Source organism: Garra rufa, chromosome 14, assembly GCF_049309525.1.
Source record: "Garra rufa chromosome 14, GarRuf1.0, whole genome shotgun sequence".
NCBI classification, from domain to species: domain Eukaryota; kingdom Metazoa; phylum Chordata; class Actinopteri; order Cypriniformes; family Cyprinidae; genus Garra; species Garra rufa.
The window spans coordinates 10,715,830-10,734,098 of NC_133374.1; positions in this window are offsets into that span (position 1 = coordinate 10,715,830).

Genomic DNA, 18,269 nt, shown 5'->3' on the forward strand with positions numbered 1-18,269 from the left:
TCCACGGTCCTATAAGACAATATTGAGAAGCACACCATAGGCTAAAATATGTCTTCTGGTACTTATGCTTATGATATAGCCAACCTATGGACAACTTTAAAAAGCAATTTTCTCGATATATAGATTTTTTTTTTTTTTTTTGCACCCTCAGATTCCAGATTTTCAAATAGTATCTCAGCCAAATATTGTCCTATCCTAACAAACCATGCATCAATGAAAAGCCTTTTTATTCAGCATTCAGATGAAGTATAAATCATTTTCAAAATTTTCCCTGTGGTCCAGGGTCACATTTATACATTGCCATGTACAGTTAGATAAATTTGTAAATGCATTGCAATGCAATGTATTTTGGTACAGTTTGGACATTGATTTTTAGTGATTTTTATGAAAACAAAAACGTGGTTGAATCTCTGAGTGTCAACCAGTTTAATTATCCGATTTTAAATAACGAACCAATGAGCGGTCAGCTTTGCTACCACAGTGTGCCAAAGTTGCATATTGTCGCTCACGTGCCTGTAAGTTTCACTTCACCTGCAGCAGCAGAACATAAAAGAAAATCTTATGTGGGGGAGTGCTGTTTAGCAGTGGAATGAAACCTTAAAAGCTTTCAAATGTGTCACGTTATCAAAAATGAATTATTTTTAGACTGCGAAAGCGAGTCATAATGTGAGTGTCACGCGTCAAACATTTAAAAACAAAAACCAAGCATGGACCAGGGTGTCACAAGTACTTTTCTTCAACTTATTCCTACTGTCAAAAAGGTGCATGCATAATATTAAAAGATAATCATACGAATTATAAATGCCAATCCTGCCCTGTATTAGGCATTGCTGAATATGCAAGCATATGCGTGTGGCAAACAATAATGTGCTGTGTTTACGGTGTTAAATGTAAAAGCAGCCGTTAAAAACTTTAAGTGTGATAAAAAACTGTCAAAAAAAAAGCTGTTTTGTTGACCTCGGCAACAAGAATACAATAAATTCTCAAGGCTGTGAAGTCTAGCAGTTTAACCCAAACCCAAACACTCACACGCCCTGAAGTTTTGCAGTTGCACCAGTGGAAACATATACAGGTAAATTTTAAAAACAGATTCTTTGAAAGAGGATGCAACTGTTCCTGTTTTGTATAGACATGGGACAAGTTCCCTATGTTGCAGTTTTTCATATAGATGCTTTATCAATCTTTGACAGAAAAGTCACTTATAAATCCATGCAATATGCAAAACACTAGTTAAAATCTAGTCTAGTAAGCTGACACTGACCTGCATGGAAAGCAAGTGACAACTTGTTCTGTTTACAGTCACAGGGGCCACTGCCTTAATTGATGACTGTCAGCAATGTGATATCTGACTAATTTTATCTCAGAGTTGTGAACAAAGACTTCTTTATTTGAGCCATCCTGTCGCCTGATTACCCTTTAATATGTATCCTGGCATGTGATGCATTCTGTAGCAGCGCTTTGAGCACCTGCAGGTTTCTGCAAAGTAGCCACAAATGAATTTGCAGTAGCCTGTAAACATGCTGTCAAACATTTATTTTTCTTGTAGCTTGCTGCCATTTACTCTTGCATCATGAAAAAGAATATTTCCATTCAAGTGATAGCACTTTTCATATTCCTGAGGAAGCTTAAATGTTTTATTAAAGAGGAATGAAAAGCCCTCCTTACTTTGGAGACATCCGCTCCTGCCGAGCTTTTAGAAGCAGTGAAGAAAAAAGTCCCACTCACCAAATTTTAGTCCGCTCCTGGAGGTATCGTTCACATGCGCTCACGACTGTCTCTATTCTCACATGAGCTCCTTTGTCAACCTTCCTGGCAGAATGGGAACTTCCTGGCTGTCTTAACCCCTGTGCGCGTTTGACAGGGCCGTGATGTGAATGTCTCATTGGCTGACGTTCCACATGAAATCTGACACCTGCACGAGTTGCACCTACACAGTGCTGACTGTAAAAGAGTGGATTTGTACAGAGTGTGTTATTGACATTTATGGAGGGGCCTTTTTCTCTATCATATATCAGTTCGAACTAGTTCTCTCAGCATTCTCGCATGAATGATTTATATAGGATAGTTGTAAATGCTGGGGGGAAAGATTCCATGAATCTCAAATGGATATGAATTGATGTTTCAGGAGTGTTGTACTTTTGGTATGAATTACATGTTTGACAAGAACTGGGATTGGCTGGACCCCTCAGGTGCTGAATATAATGATGAATATCACAATGAGTTACTTATATATCTTTCATCTGCTCATCATAATTTCAAGGGAACCAGCCTCTTTTCTGTCCTTACACAGAGTTTCGCAGTTTCTTTTGTTTAAGATCCAGCAAGGCCAGATCTGGCTGATTTTATTGTATTGCATTAGTTAGCACAATAATAAACAATATGAAGCATGCTTCTTCACTGACTTTTGATTGTATCACAAAAACAAACCAGTACCCAAATAAAACATTGCCTAATTTTTCTTATCATGATCATCTCTAGCAATCGTCAAACCATATAGAGTGTCTTCATGACATGTCATCAATCAGCCTTTTCGGCAGCAGTGAATGTAAACAATGCCACTGAACCGAACAAAACTTGCATATTTTGTTGATTATTTCAACTGAAAATGGTCACTTATTGTCATGTTTTGGACTGTACTAATCGGTCAGACCAGGAAAAAACATTTGGAGTACTATAGACTAGTGTTGGGTTCGTCTTAACCATTCGAGTCCGAGTCAAGTCCGAGTCCAAAATGGGGCGAGTCGGACTTAAGTCGGAGTCCAAATGGGTCGAGTCCGAGTCCAACTAAACAGTACTGTTTGTCAGTATCTTAACCTTGTTTTAACCTTTACAACTAGAATAAGACAATGACAATTTAAATGTAACAAAAGCTAACCTCTATTGCATATTGACATTTTGATTTTTTATTTCACACCATCTCATAATTAGTGTCCTGCTATTTTGACATTACTTTTCATGTACATGTGTAGCAATAAAATGCAAAAGAAAATGTAATTCAGCATTCGCACACTGACTGAGAGGCTTTTTTGGTGGGCACGCTTTGGGTGTGTGTATGCAAAGAAACCAGCAGGTTTTCAAGTACTGGCAAGACTTTTAAACACGTGCCAATACTGAATATCACTTTCGTAATAATGCATCAAGTCAGTACCCTGGAAATCCAGAGGTCTCACGAGAGCACAATTTGAATTGTCTCTGCAAGACACTCTGGCATCGAGCAATGATGCAGGTTACTGCAATACGTAAGCAATTGTGGGAACCAATCAAATCGGTGTATCTGATGTAGGCGGGCCAGAGGCGAGTTAAGCTGATGATGACAGCACTGCGACGTCCGAATCATATAGTAAACTTTGAAAGATCGCTGTCGCTACAGATGAACAACAAGTTGTTTGAAACGGCTTTGGCCGCTACAATGAACAAGTTAGACTTGGCTTTCCATATAAAAGAGGAACAGAAAACCGAAAACTCGAATCGTTCCTCTCCAAGAAGGACGTTTTTGCTGTTTTGCCGACTGGATATGGCAAGAGTTTAATCTATCAGTTCACAAGTTCACGCTTGCATATAATTAGCCGGAGAATAGTAGTGCATGTTTGGCGTGCTGTCCGGTGAAGGGCTCCGAGCTCGGGAGTGGCCCGAACCCAGAGTACGTTACCCCCCAATAGGAGTAGCGAGAACTCGGAGTGATGAGATGGAGTGGTGGAGGTTTACTGATAAACCATCGAGTGAATTGAGGTGAGTCAGCTGTATTTAAACCTATGGCGCTGATTGACTTGTGATGTTTACGCTAAGCAACTGACGCGCTTCTCCCAAACTTTGTTAATGAAACATAATTTAGCTCTGCTGGTAGCTAAGCGTGTATTGTTTTGATTGGTCGTGGCGTTATCCAATTGCGTGCAGTTAGAGTTTCAAATGCATGCTGTGTGCCGCCCCTCGAGTTAGGCAGTTTTCATTGCTCGATCCCAGACCCATAATCTTAATAGATTAGGGTCTGGATTTTTCCAGGCTATCAAGTCAGTAAAATTTCCATCAACTGTCCCTGGACTCGGCTGGACTTGGCAATAATTCCCGAGTCCGAGTCCGAGTCAAAATGCATCCGAGTCCGTGACAAGTCCGAGTCCGCTAAAAACTGTACTCGAGACCGGACTCGAGTCCGAGTACAAGTCAGAGTACCCCAACTCTACTATAGACTGCCAAAAGTTATAACAAATCAAGTAAAGTGCGAAAAACTCATTTGTGGATGGCCAAACTGATCCAGTATTGAATGCAAGAATCTTGACAACATTGGTGTTTGTTCTTATCATTTCCAGGCAGGTAGGTGAAATATTAGGCTAATATCCAATTTAATACAGCTTATACATATCTTTACCCCCTATTAATTTTAGTTGGTCAAAATATTGCCCCCTTTCCTGCTTACTAAGTCCTTATGTATATGATTTAACAGCTTCCGCACTTCTATTCTGTGGTTTAGACAGCATAAATTAGCAGAACAAGGTACATTAACCATGCAGTGTTTGCTGTTGTTTACATCCGAGTATCGCTGATATGGCCACGCATCCGGGTAACTGACCAAATCTATACAGTATAAAGTTATAAAATTTTTATCATTATTTATTATATGTTTTTCAGTAGCTACTCTAAATTATATTAAATAAGTAGCGGGTTGCATTGTGAAGTGCTAAACGTAACATTTCTAACACTTTTAAGCCGTAAAAAACGAATGTTCAGTCCAGGGGTTGTTGCTAGACCCTTTTTACTGGGGCACGTGCCCCAGTAAAAATATACTGTGCCCCAGTAAAATCTCAAATTTGAGTTATAATTTACGTTGATAATCCCAAAATAAAGACATTTAACTACATGCAACAACTGAATTAACGAGTAATGGGGGCCTGTGCCCCAGTAGAGCTTTAGGTCTAGCAACTCCCCTGGTTCAGTCTCATTCAGAATCAGAAACGATTGACTCTTTTGAATCGGTTCAGTTCAGTGAATGGGAATCTAAGCTTGAGTCAGCTGGAGCGCTTCCAGCCTAAATGATTCACTCATCCAACTGATTAGTTTCATGGGTGGTGGGGATTTTTATTTATCCCAGCGACTCAAATCTTTTGAATCCTTTGACACTTTCAGCAGCACGCTACATTACGCCAGTAGGTGGCTGCAAGCCTTTGCATGTTATGAGTGAGTCATTCACTCGTTCTAAAGTCACAGAAAAACAAGCCTCCAATTATCCTTTATTAAATTAAATATATCTTTAAAAAGAGTGTTTAAGCATCATGACTATTTCCCACAATTGTCAACAAAACACATCTATTAGTCGTTCTTCTATTTTGTCAACTGCTGTTTAACTTTAAGTAAACAATAGTCATGGTTTTAACTGGGACAATAGACTAAATAAAATCGTTAGCTAATCATTTTTTAGTTTAATATGGTCACACACATTTGTTGTTCCCCAATTTATTGTCACGTAGGCCTATGGAAAGAAATATTGTTAAGTGTATCTCAACCAGTAAGTGTGCAGATCGTTGTTCACGAATGAGATGACTTGTCAAATAGCGCTCTAATTCTTGTTCACTGAAAAGATTTGATTCGCTCTCGAACAAAACATATTCTTCAGAACTTGTACTGATTACGACAGTCAGGATCGCTTCGCTTTGACGCTGCACCCCTTTGGGTGACGGAAGTGCACCTACCGCTGTGAACGAAAAGACGTGTTTCCAAACTGTACACAGCGAGCGTTCAGCTGGTTGTCTTCTATGTCCATTACTACTCAACAAGTTTTCCCACTATGTCTCAAGACAGTGAGTCATAACGGCCATTTCTTATCAGGAACTTCTGAGACTTCATTTAGAACCATGGTTGAAAAATGTGAACTAGTAAAATCAAGTCTGAAACGTAAGTTACCTCATTTTAAACTCGTGTTTATATTAATGCCAACTGTATCATATTTGATTCATTAATTCATAAGGCGTCTGAATTATCAATGCGATCAAATACTTGCTGAAAAGCTTGTACACAATCTTTATGCCTTCTGCCCTCTAATCGATAGTTCATGTTTTTCTCAAGTAAAAGGCTTTATTGATTTGTATAAAGGTAAGCATACATTTGTAGAAAAAAAGTAAATTTAAAATAATGACAAATGTGATGTATTTACTGTAAATAACAACTGTTCTTCAGTGCGAGCTCCATGTTCTCAGTATATTATACTATAATGGATAAATACACTATCAGTCAAAAGATTTTTAATGTTTTTTAAGTCAGCAAAAGCTGTAATATTGTGAAATATTTTTTACTATTTAAAAGAACTGCTTTTTATTTGAAGATATTTTAAAATATAATTTATTCCTGTGATCAAATCTTAATTTTCAGCATCATTACTCCAGTCTTCAGTGTCACGTGATTCTTTCGAAATCATTCTAATATACAGATTTGCTGTTCAAGAAACATTTTTATTATTTATTATTATTATAATATAATTTAAAACAGTTCAGTGTTTTATTTTTTCAGGATTCTCTGATGATTAGAAAGACCTAAAGATCAGCATTTATTTAAAATAAAAAGCTTTTGTAACATTATACACTATACCATTCAATCTCTTGGGGAAGAAATTACAGAAATTAATACTTTCATTTAGCAAGGGTGCTTAAAATTGATCAAAAGTGATGATAAAGGCATTTATAAAGTTACAAAAGATTTCTATTTCTGATGAATGATGTTCTGCTGAACTTTCTGTTTATCAAAGAGACCTGAAAAAAAAAACGCTCAGCTGTATAATAATCAACATAATAAATGGTTTAGTAAATGTTTTTTGGGCAGCAAATCAGAATATTAGAATGATTTCTGAAGGATCATGAGTCTGGAGTAATGCTAAAAATTCAGCTTTGAAATCAGAGAATTAAATTATATTACAACAAATCAAATAGAAAACAGTAAAAATAGTAAACTATTTCAAAATTGTACTGTTTATGCTGCACTTTGGATAAAATAAATGCAGGCTTGGTGAGCAGAAGAGACTTTAAAATACATTAAAAATCGTGCTGTTCAAAAACTTTTGACTGGTAACGCATATCATCAGGTATAACGCATATCAGGCTTTACATTAATTTTAAAGTAATTCAAACCTGTGAATGCTTTACATTAATGTCAGTTGTTCATTTAATTGATTGATTTCATGACTTTTGGCCATTAACAAACAGGTTAAGGGTTGAATTAGTCACATATAATCCACCTAAACTAAAGGAACAATCCTCATGTCCTTCAAATGTATAGTCAAGCCATAACTTGCCCAGCCAACTCCCATTATAACATATGCATGGACACAATGTCTAAGCAAATGATTCTTCTGAATCAGATCCTGCGAAAGTTTTCAGTGGCTGCGTGGCTGCTGTGTAAAGAGTTAGTTCACCCAAAATTGAAAATTTCCCATCATTTCTTTACCCTCAGGCCTTCCAGACATTGATGGATGACTTATTGCAGTAAAGGAGAGGTTTAGCAGATTGTCAGAGTTGCATTCTTGTATATAATGGAAGTGGATGGAGACCAAAGGCTGTCAAGCTTCAAAAAGATCATAAAAGTAGTTTTTATGACATATGCATTATATTTCAAGTCTTCCCGAAATCATACAATAGATTTGTGTAAAAATCTCGCATGAAATGTTTGGTCACTATTCACTTTCAATGTATGTAAAAGAGCAGCTTGGACACGTGCTCTAAACCTCTCCTTTTGTGTTTCTTGGAAAAAGGTTTTGAAAGACATGGGGCTGAGTAAACGATGACACAACTATTCCTGAAAAAGCTTTATGAAAATCTCTTTGTGCTCTTTGAGAATATGTGATCCTTGAATGTTTGTATATTTTTCTGCCTGGTTCCTTGACGCCATGATATGATCTTGTTTTGAGTATCGGTCATGCATCTGACTCACTCGCGTCTCTTTTTCTTCAAGTTGGCTGACGAAGGATTGCTGAAGACCTGTAGGCAAAGGTGTTACTGCTCAGCTACTTTACTGTGCCAAAATAACACTTACCCGGAGGGCTCCGCCCGTGCCCTTTCTAACGGATTTTCCAGCTGAAGTCAGCAAAGGAACGACTCTGGTTCTGCTGGCGTTCATACAGCTGTTGAGAAGCTAAAGAACCAGTTATGGTAGGCCCACACTTGTTTTCAAATGTGGCTTTACGAAATGCATTGTTGTTTGTCACTCTTGGATACATGACTTAAGCCTCTGTGAGTCACAGGTGATGTGATAAACAGTTAGTTTGAAAAGGTACTTGGCACTGTTTATGACTTCTGAAGAAAGGAGGAATATAAAGGAACTAGATGAGGTCTTTGCTGTATTCTCAAAAGAGTTAATCAATCACCCTGGAATTTGTTATAAAAATTTTTTTTTTTTTTTTTTTTTTTTTTTAAACAGATACTGTTAGCAGTTCAGTACTATTGCCACAGGTTGTTTTTCATGTCCACATGTTCAATTAACCCCAATAACATGATATTTAGCCCCTGGAATGAGTATTTTACAGAGGAACCCCACTTGAGCTCGATTGAGCTAGTTTTGAGTAGCAATTGGGTGAGTTTTGTTGTGAAAACCTGGCAACCCTGATTCAGGTGATATATTGGTGTTTTAGTGCTATATTAAAATGAATAATTATGCACTACCGTTCAAAAAGTTTGGGGTTGGTAAGCTTTTTTCATGTTTAAGTCTCTTCTGCTTACAAAGTCTTCATTTATTTGATCAAAAATAAAAGAATAAACCAAAATATTGGTACCAATAAATTAATAGATTATTAATAAATCTATTTTAAAATGTTTATTATTTTGACTACTTCAGTCTTTAGTGTCACGTGATCCTTCAGAAATGTTTCTAATATGCAGATTTGGTGCTCAAAAGTGATACATTTTTTGCAGTTTTTTAAAAATAATTCTAGTCAGTATACTAATATTTTTTTGGGGGGGGTTATAAAAGTTAATACTTTTATTCAGCAAGGATGCTTTAAATAATGATAATTCATTAATAATATTAAAAACATATAATAAATGTTTTTTAAAGCAGCAAATCATGAGTAATAATGATAAAAATTCAGTATTGAAATCACAGAAATAAATTACATTTTAAAATATATTCAAAAAGAAAGCAGTTATTTTACATAGTAAAAATATTTCTAAATTTGATGTTTGCTGTATTTTGGTTTAGTAGTGTATTTCATTTTGTTTGAAATAATGAAAAACATTAAACATTGTTAAAATCATAAGATACAAATGTGTTGATATTTGTAGCATTAATAAAAACTTTTCTGTGTATGTACATATGATTTAAATTTAAGATTAATATATATATATATATATATATATATATATATATATATATATACAATACTTTTCAAAAGTTTGAGGTCAGTATGTTATTTTATGTATTTATTTGTTGTCTAAATAACACTTACATTTATTCAGCCAGAATGCATTAAATTAATCAGAAATGACTAGGGATGTAACGGTATTGTAAATACCGTCATACCGCAATAACAAATTTTTTCGATACTACCGTGGTCGCATGACTCAATAAAACGATAGGTCTTTTGAGAAAAGTTTGCTCAGGCGAATGGAGCGAACGGGAGGTAGCGGGAACTACATTTCCCATCAGCCCAGGCGTGGCCATCATCCTTTGCGGTCTGTTGTCGCTACAGACTGTAGCAGCAAGGAAAAGAGATTTGCTGTCCGGCAGTACGTCCTAGAAGCGGTGCCTTTGCAGCAGTGCAGCGATCGTTTCGGCACCGAGTCTATTTTTTGCTGCGCTGTATGCGCTGAATTAATGTTACAGTGCATTGTTCGCTGTAAAAATGAACATGGATTGACACGGAAATGTACCATAAATGCATATAAATGAAGTCTACTGTGTTTCACAGTCAACACGTGGCTTTTTGGCTATGTTTAAAATAAGGAAAGGTGCAATTTTAAATAAACTAGGCAACATAATAGATGCACTTGTCCAGGTAGAAAAGTTCTTTAAAGGATTGTTTTTAATAAAGATTTAATGCGAAAGAAAGGCATGAGAGCCTACTGCACTGCAAAAAATGCTTTTCTTACTTAGATTTTTGTCTTGTTTCCAGCCAAAATATCTAAAAATTCTTAAATCAAGAATGATTTTTTAGACAAGTAAAAATTATTGTCTTGTTTTTAGTAAAAACAAGTCAAAATTAAGTGAGTTTTTGTTTAAAACAAGCTAAATAATCTGCCAATGGGGTAAGAAAAAAAATCTTATTTCAAGCAGACAACTAGATTCAGACAACTCATTAAGCTAAACTGATTTGACTGTTTTTTTTTACATGCTTTAATAATTTTTTGTTACTAAAATTGAAAAATTTAAGTTTCTGTTTGAAAGTTTACAGATAGATGGCTAATTTGTATGCCATTGATATGTTCAGTGTTCATGTAAACTGTTTAATAAACACTTCTGGGACTTTTTTCGAGTCTCTTCATTAGTTTTGTTTTTCCTGTAAATGATTCAATAAATACCGTACCGTGCCATTCATACCGAGGTATTACCGTATCGTGAAGTTTTGATACCGTTACATCCCTAGAAATGACAGTAAAGACATTTATAATGTTACAAAATTGTTGTTCTTTTGAATTGCCTGTTCATTAAAAAAAAGCTTTTTATTTCTTTTTTTTTTAAAGATTCATTTTTTGGCCTTTTTGCCTTTATTATGATAGGACAGGAAGCGAAGTGGGAGAGAGATAGGGGGCGGGATCGGGAAAGGTCCTCGAGTTGGGATTCGAACACGGGACACCCAGAGCGCAATGGCACTATATGTCAGCACACTAACCACACGGTTATCGGCGCCGAAAAAAAAAAGCTTTTTATTTCAGATAAAAGCTGATCTTTGGATTTTTTTCATCAAAGAATCCTGAAAAAACTACTCAACTGTTTTAAATATTGACAATAATAATAAAAATGTTTCTTGGACAGTGAATCAGCATATTAGAATGACACTGAAGACTGGAGTAATGATGCTGAAAATGTAGCTTTGATCACAGGAATAAATTACATTTTAAAATATATTAACATAAAAAGCAGTTATTTGAAATAATAAAAGTATTTCTGATTTTTTTTTTTTTTTTTTTTTGCTGTACTTTGAATATGGGTTGGTGAGCATAAGAGACTTCTTTATATTAAAAATCCTGTTTTTTTAATATAGCATATCATGTTCTTTTTTTTATTTTAGCATAAGTTTACCCTTAATGACAGGAATTAGCTTATAGTGTACGTTACAGCCATGAGCGATTATTTGCTCTTTGGCATTGCTAGTCAGAGTCAGGTGGCATTAGGCGTGGGTCATTCTCATGCTGCATTTAATTGGCCACAGATCTATTTGGTGCAGGATGAGTCATGAATTTATAAAAGCATGGCAATTGTATTAACTTCTAAGAATTCACCATCATGACCTCAAAACAGACATGCACAAAAAGTCAGATAGCCCACGAAAACTGCAAACGAGCTAGTCTTCGAAGAGCCCACATTGTAGCTCTGATGGACTGATATGGTGTACAGCAGTTGTTTTGAGAACGATCAGGATCTCGAAACAGTCTTCACAGTGAAAACTCTTCACACTCTATTACCCAAAGACCACATAACCATTCAAGAGGGCAGAGGGGTGTTGTCTTGATATGTTCCCGCCGTTGTCACAAACAGAAATGAGCTCTTTTGTGTGTGGGACAGTGAGCCAAGAAATGGAGCAGCTTGTTTTGCAAAGGTTGCATCATAACTAGCAGGTTCCACTGCAAATGGGCTTCAGTACGTGTTGTGTGTTCACGTACACAAAGGTTTGCAGGGTCAATGTGTTCAAAAGCCGAGTTGAAAAACAGGTCACATATTTCCATGATGCCTTGACTGAGCCGTAGGTGATCTGTGCAGGTAGATGCACTGACATTCAGATATTAAAGCGCTTCATTAAACAATTAGTTCACAGTTAGAGACAAAAGTATGAACAACAGCCTGAGGCGTTTCAACGGTGGTCTGAGAAGCAGGAAGCGTGTTTAACAAAAAACTTGTTTAAATATTTCCCAGTGGTAAATTATTAAATGCATTCTATTTCTGAATACACATGCTAATGTGGTTTGTTTGACTAAAATGAGTGTTTATGCAGTTATTAGTTGTATATGAAAATCAGCAGGTTTTTGTGTCAGGTATAGGGTTACAATATGGCACCTCATCCAACCTGATCTAACCAGGTGAACGGCCAGAGGAGGTTTGTACTAGTCAAAGTTAGAGGGCATGTTTGCAATTCTAATCGTCTCCAGCCTGAACCTGTGTGTTTCAGCTTGCCTCACTATGTAAATGATCAGGCTGCAGATACAAAGTCATTGTTCTTTACAGATTTTGAAGATGGATGAGACTCCTACATTCAATACTACATTTTTAATATAAGATTTGCTCTTTTCTAATCAAAACATGTGACACAAAAGCTTCATGTAAATTTGAGATGGAAGGGCAGTCTTGTTTTCTTTAGAAAATGCTCTACTGCAACCTGTGGCCTCTGTGGGAACTGCAGCTGATGTAAAATAATCTGAAGGGTTGAACTAGTCTATCTAGAAACACCTGTGCTTTCAGAATTGCTGCTGAGCAGCTGTTTTTGATTTTCACTTTTGAAATAAGAGTATTAAAATTAAATGTCTTTAGAAGTCATAATTCGCCCTTCTAAAATTCTTAAATCAGAATGGAATGGAACATCATAACTTAAATTCTTAAAGTGATGCCATTAAATGTTGCATCCACTGCCAAATGATTTTTTTTTTATTTTGTTTCCCAATACAAATACCTAAACATCCTAAAATCTCATCCTAAAGTCTCTTCCGTTCACTAAGGCTTTATTTATTTGCTCCAAAGTACTGCAAAAACAGTATAATTTTGAAATGTATTTATTTAAAATAGCAGTTTTTTATTTGAATACATTTTAAAATGCAATTCACTCCTGTGGCTTCAAAGCTGAATTTTAGCATCATTACTCCAGTCACATGATCCTCCAGAAATTATTGTAATATTCTGATTTGCTGTTCAAAAAACATTTATTATTATTATTATGCTAAAAAACAGCTGAGTAGACTTTTTCAGGTTTCTTTATTGAATGGAAAGTTCAGAAGAACAGCGTTTATCTGAAATAGAAATCTTTTGTAACATTATAAATGTCTTAATCATCACTTTTGATCAATTTAAAACATCCTTGCTAAATAAAAGTATTAATTTCTAAAATAAAGCTTTTGAATATATATATTTTTAGATAAATGCTGATCTTTTAATATTTCTATTCATAAAAGAATCCAGAAAAAATGCACTCAACTGTCTTTAGAATGATTTCTGAAGGATTATGTGACACTGATGACTGAAGTATGATGCTGAAAATGTAGCTTTGTTCACAGGAATAAATTTTGTTTAAAAATATATATCCAAACAGAAAGCGGTTAGTAAAAATATTTCACAATATTACTGCTTTTGCTGTATTTTGGATCAAATAAATGCAGGCTTGGTAAGCAGAAGAGCATTATTTTAACATTAAAACATAAAAATCTTCCTGTTCAAAAACTTTTGACTAGCAGTGTATGAAGTCTTGTTTTCACAGAAGTTGAAGAAAATTAAGCAAAGCAATAAGAAAAATTGTTTGTACTGTAGTAGTGTAGTGTTTAAAAACTTGTTTTCTCTTAGAATTAGGATTGGGAGACATTTGTACATGTTTTAATCATAAATTCACTTTGATTAAAACATAAAAAAGACTTATTTTATGTAATTTTGCTTCGGAAGAAAATGTATCTTATTTAAGAATCTTTACATGTTTGCACTGGAAAACAAGACGAAAATAATGATAGATCACGTTTTTGCCATGTGATCGTAAGGTACAGTAAAAGTTATTTACACTTTAAAAAGTGATTTTGAAATATTACAAAGAATATTGGAGTATGTTTTACAAGAAAAACATATTCCAATCTTTGGACTTCAAAATTTCACAGATTAGTGTGTTACTTGCCATTTCTTTGTAATTAATTGTTAAATTCACAAGTGATTTCTGAGTGAATTTTTTTTAATTATTATTTCTTTTTTATTTATTTATTAATTAATTTATTTATTTATTTATTGCAAAATTAATTAAAACGTAATGGAGATCCATTGGAAAATGTATTTTCAAACCTTAAAGTTGTTAATACAAAAAATTAATCTTAAAAATTTTACATTTACTTTCATATACTCTTCATAAACTCTGAAACTATTATAGGGCTGTTTAATAATAACAATAATAATAAAAAAATAATAATAATAACAACAATATTTTATATATATATATATATATATATATATATATATATATATATATATATATATATATATATTACACTATATATTATATATATTTTTTATTATTATTATTAACAGCCCTATTATAGTATCATTTTACCTTTATATACTATTATAGGGCTGTTAATAATAATAATAAATAAATAAATATTATATATATATATATATATATATATATATATATATATATATAATTTATATATTTTTTTTTTTTTTTTTCAAAATTCTCCAAAATATTGTTTTTTATTACATTAATATCATGAAAAATCTACATTTTTCTTTATAATTTTTTATCAGTGTGTCTTGAATTTTGACACCTACCTAATTTGGCAAGTTTCAATCGATTGGTAGTTGAATTTGCATCTAATTACATTTTATTTTCCCTTTTTATCAAAGTTTATTAGCCTTTTTATTGTGCCTATCTAACCATGCATGATTACATAGTTACATTTTGTTAGCATTGATTATTCCCCTGCTGTCTGTGACCCTATCACACCCTTTGAAATCATATCCAGGTCACGATCAACCAGTCTAGAACTGCAATTTATCATATAGTGATAGTAAAAGGGGCGGTCCTAGGTTTTGGACAAACGATGATGAAGATACTATATTTGTATTACCTGCGCAGTTAAAAAGATAAACAAGAAATCATCAGTCTTATTTTGGCCTGCTATACAGCAGCTCATTCCCCTCTGCATTGAATGACAAGCCTTTTTTCTGTCCTTATTCATATTCATGCAACCCGCAGCAAGTTTGATGCATTAATTGCACCATATTGAGCTATTTATGCATGGCATATTGCCAAATGAAACCATGTCAAACGAAGCCACCATAGGATGTGCTATAAGATGATATTGATGGCACTATTGGAGAGTAAATGTTGCTAAGCTGTGAGTTTGGGCTATTCGTATTCAGATCTGAGCCCTGGCGGCTTTGTGCAGTGCATTCTTAATGCACCACCGTTATTGACCGACAAGTATTTAGATTAGCAATTTCATTTTGGCATCTATTTGCTATGCGCAGAGCAGCCAATAGGGCCTAAATGTAGGTGGCTATAACATCTCTAGATGGCAGTATTACACCATGTTTTAAAAGCTGTGAGTGGAAAATTCAGGCTCTTTTAAAGAAACTATAAAGTACTTAAATTGTTTAAACTTCATTTACATTTGTTGATTTTTATTTATAGCTTTTAAAGGCACATTTTAAATAGCCTAACTGTATGTTTACTGTACCTCGCTGTATTTGATTTATTTTTAATTGCACATTCTTTGTGTATTGATTATTATTTTATCCTCTTCTTCTCTTTATTCAGATCCTCACTGGACATACACCTGCATTTACTAAGTAAGACTGACAACTTGCAATTTAACCACTTATATCAGAACTTCTGGTTCTTAGCTCAACATTACCCAACACATGATAATTAGTAATAATGTGCGTTCCTCACTCACCAACTGATCCTTCCATTGACATCAAACTGTGGTAAATATACCGTTGATTAGTCATTGCATTCAATTTGTGTGCAGTGGTGTAGAAAGGTCAGAAACAGCAGCTTTCCCTGTAGACCGATAGTGCTGCATGTGAAGATGCACTTGAATGTTGAACCTACAGGAAGTGGTTAGCACACGGAAATAGTACGTTTCTGCACTGCCTTCTGCAAATGCCCTCTTTTTAAATATGAGAAATTACATTGAATTAAATACTAACTAAACAAATAAAAAAAAACTTTGAATTTTCTTATTTATGGATTTTATCATTTTAAATAAAAATTCAAAAGTCAAAAGTGTGCAGAATTTATCCAAAATAAAAGGGATCATACAAAATGCATGCTATTTTGTATTTAGTACTGACCTGAAAAAAAGATATTTCACACAAAATACATTTACATATTGTCAACAAGAGCAAATAATATTTGAATTTATAAAAATGACCCCATTCAAAAGTTTACATACGCTTGATTTTTAATACTTTGTTGTTACCTGAATGATCCACAGCTGTATTATTTTGTTTAGTGATAGTTGTTCATGAGTCCCTTGTTTGTCCCGAACAATTAAACTGTACAATGTTCTTCAGAAAAATCCCTCTGGTCCCACAAATTCTTTGTTTTGTTTTTTTTTCATCATTTTTGTGTATTTGAACCCTTATCAGCAATGACTGTATGAATTGAGATCCATTTTTTCACACTGAGGAAAACTGAGGGACTCATATATATATGCTCACTGATGCTTCAGAAAGAAAAATGTTGGGGTTAAAACTTTTTGAATTTGAAGATCCGGTTAAATTTAACTTATTTTGTCAAAATCGTATCTTCTGTAGCTTCTGAAGGGCAGTACTAAATGAAAAAAAGAAGATATTTAGGGGGGGAAAAGAAAAATGTACACAATTTCATTTTGTTCAAAAGTTTTCACCCCCATGAGTCTTTTTTCTTTCTGAAGCATCAGTGACTGTTTGAACCTTCTGTAATAGTTGCATATGTGTCCCTCAGTTGTCCTCCGTGTGAAAAGATTGTTGTAAAAGTCATACAATCATTGTTTTAAAGGGTTCAAATACACAGAAATGCTAAAAAAAAACAAAGGATTTGTGGGACCTAAAGGATTTTTCTGAGGAACAAATATAGAATAAATATGAATAAAAATAAAAATATAATAATTAATAAGACATTCAAAATACTTAGTTCTGCCATGAAATGCTAGATGACGCAGACTGACGAGTTGTTAACGTAACTAATGATATCACGGAGTGATATACGACTTGGCACAAGCTGATTGGTTCATGTTGCATACGCAACCAATGAGCTTTCAGCTTGCAGCTATTTAAATGGCTGGTAGCATTCACTCGGGCATTTCACAGCGCGCTTTCAGAGTTCCTCTGAAACCCTTCACCTTCCCCAGCTCCACCTGTATAGATCTGCTATGGGTTATTTTATGCTATTTGTGCAGCAGCAGTATGTCTTAAATACTCACAGCACCATATCGCCATATGCTTTGGCAGTAGCAAGTTCTATATTTGCTTGCAGCAGCAATCTACAACTACAGCAATAACCAAAAGCAGTAGCAGCATAGCAGATCTATTCCACCAAGACCAAGTACATTAACATTGTCATATCCATTACCATGCTAAACTTTTAGTTTTGACATGACAGAAATACAATTAATAATGCATAATCTTAGATATGAACATGCAAATTCTTGTTAATTCCATAAAGTGGACACATCATTAATAAAAATGGTTCTTTTTATTTTTTTAATACAAAGCTCTGCTGTATTTCCTGTCAGAAGATCAGAGATCCTTCAAATATAGAGGTAAAATTGCAATAAAATTTCTCAATTTTGCTGTTTTACTGCATTTTCAATCAAATAAAATACAGCCTTTGTGAGCATGAAAGACTTTTCAAAAACATTTTAACTAATAAAGCTTACAATGTTGATGCCCGTCTGTTTTGTTTTTTAATTTTCTTCCAGAGAATAATAGGTTGCTGCTACTTGTCTCCAAAATGTTTGATGCGTTTTAGCCGATTCTTGAAGATGTCTAAGGACTCAACTGCTCGAATTGAATTAGGTAGGTTATTCCACAAAGAGGGAACATTTAAGGTAAAAGTCAGTGGAAGTGATTTTGTGCCACTTTGGGATGGCACAATAATGCACCGTTCAATTGCAAAATGTAAGCTTCTAGAGGGCACATAAGTCTGAAGTAATGAATTTAGGTAAAAGGGTGCAGAGCCAGCGGTGGCTTTGTAAGCAAACATTAATCCCTTGAATTTTATGCGAGCAGCTATTGGTAGCCAGTGCAAACTGATGAAGAGAGGTGTGTCGTGCGTTGTTATCAGCTTGTTGAAAATTAATCTTGCAGCTGCATTCTTGATCAATTGTAAAGGTTTGATAGAATTGGCTGGAAGACCTGCCAAAAGAGCATTGCAATAGTCCAGCCTGGAATAATAATCATGATTTATT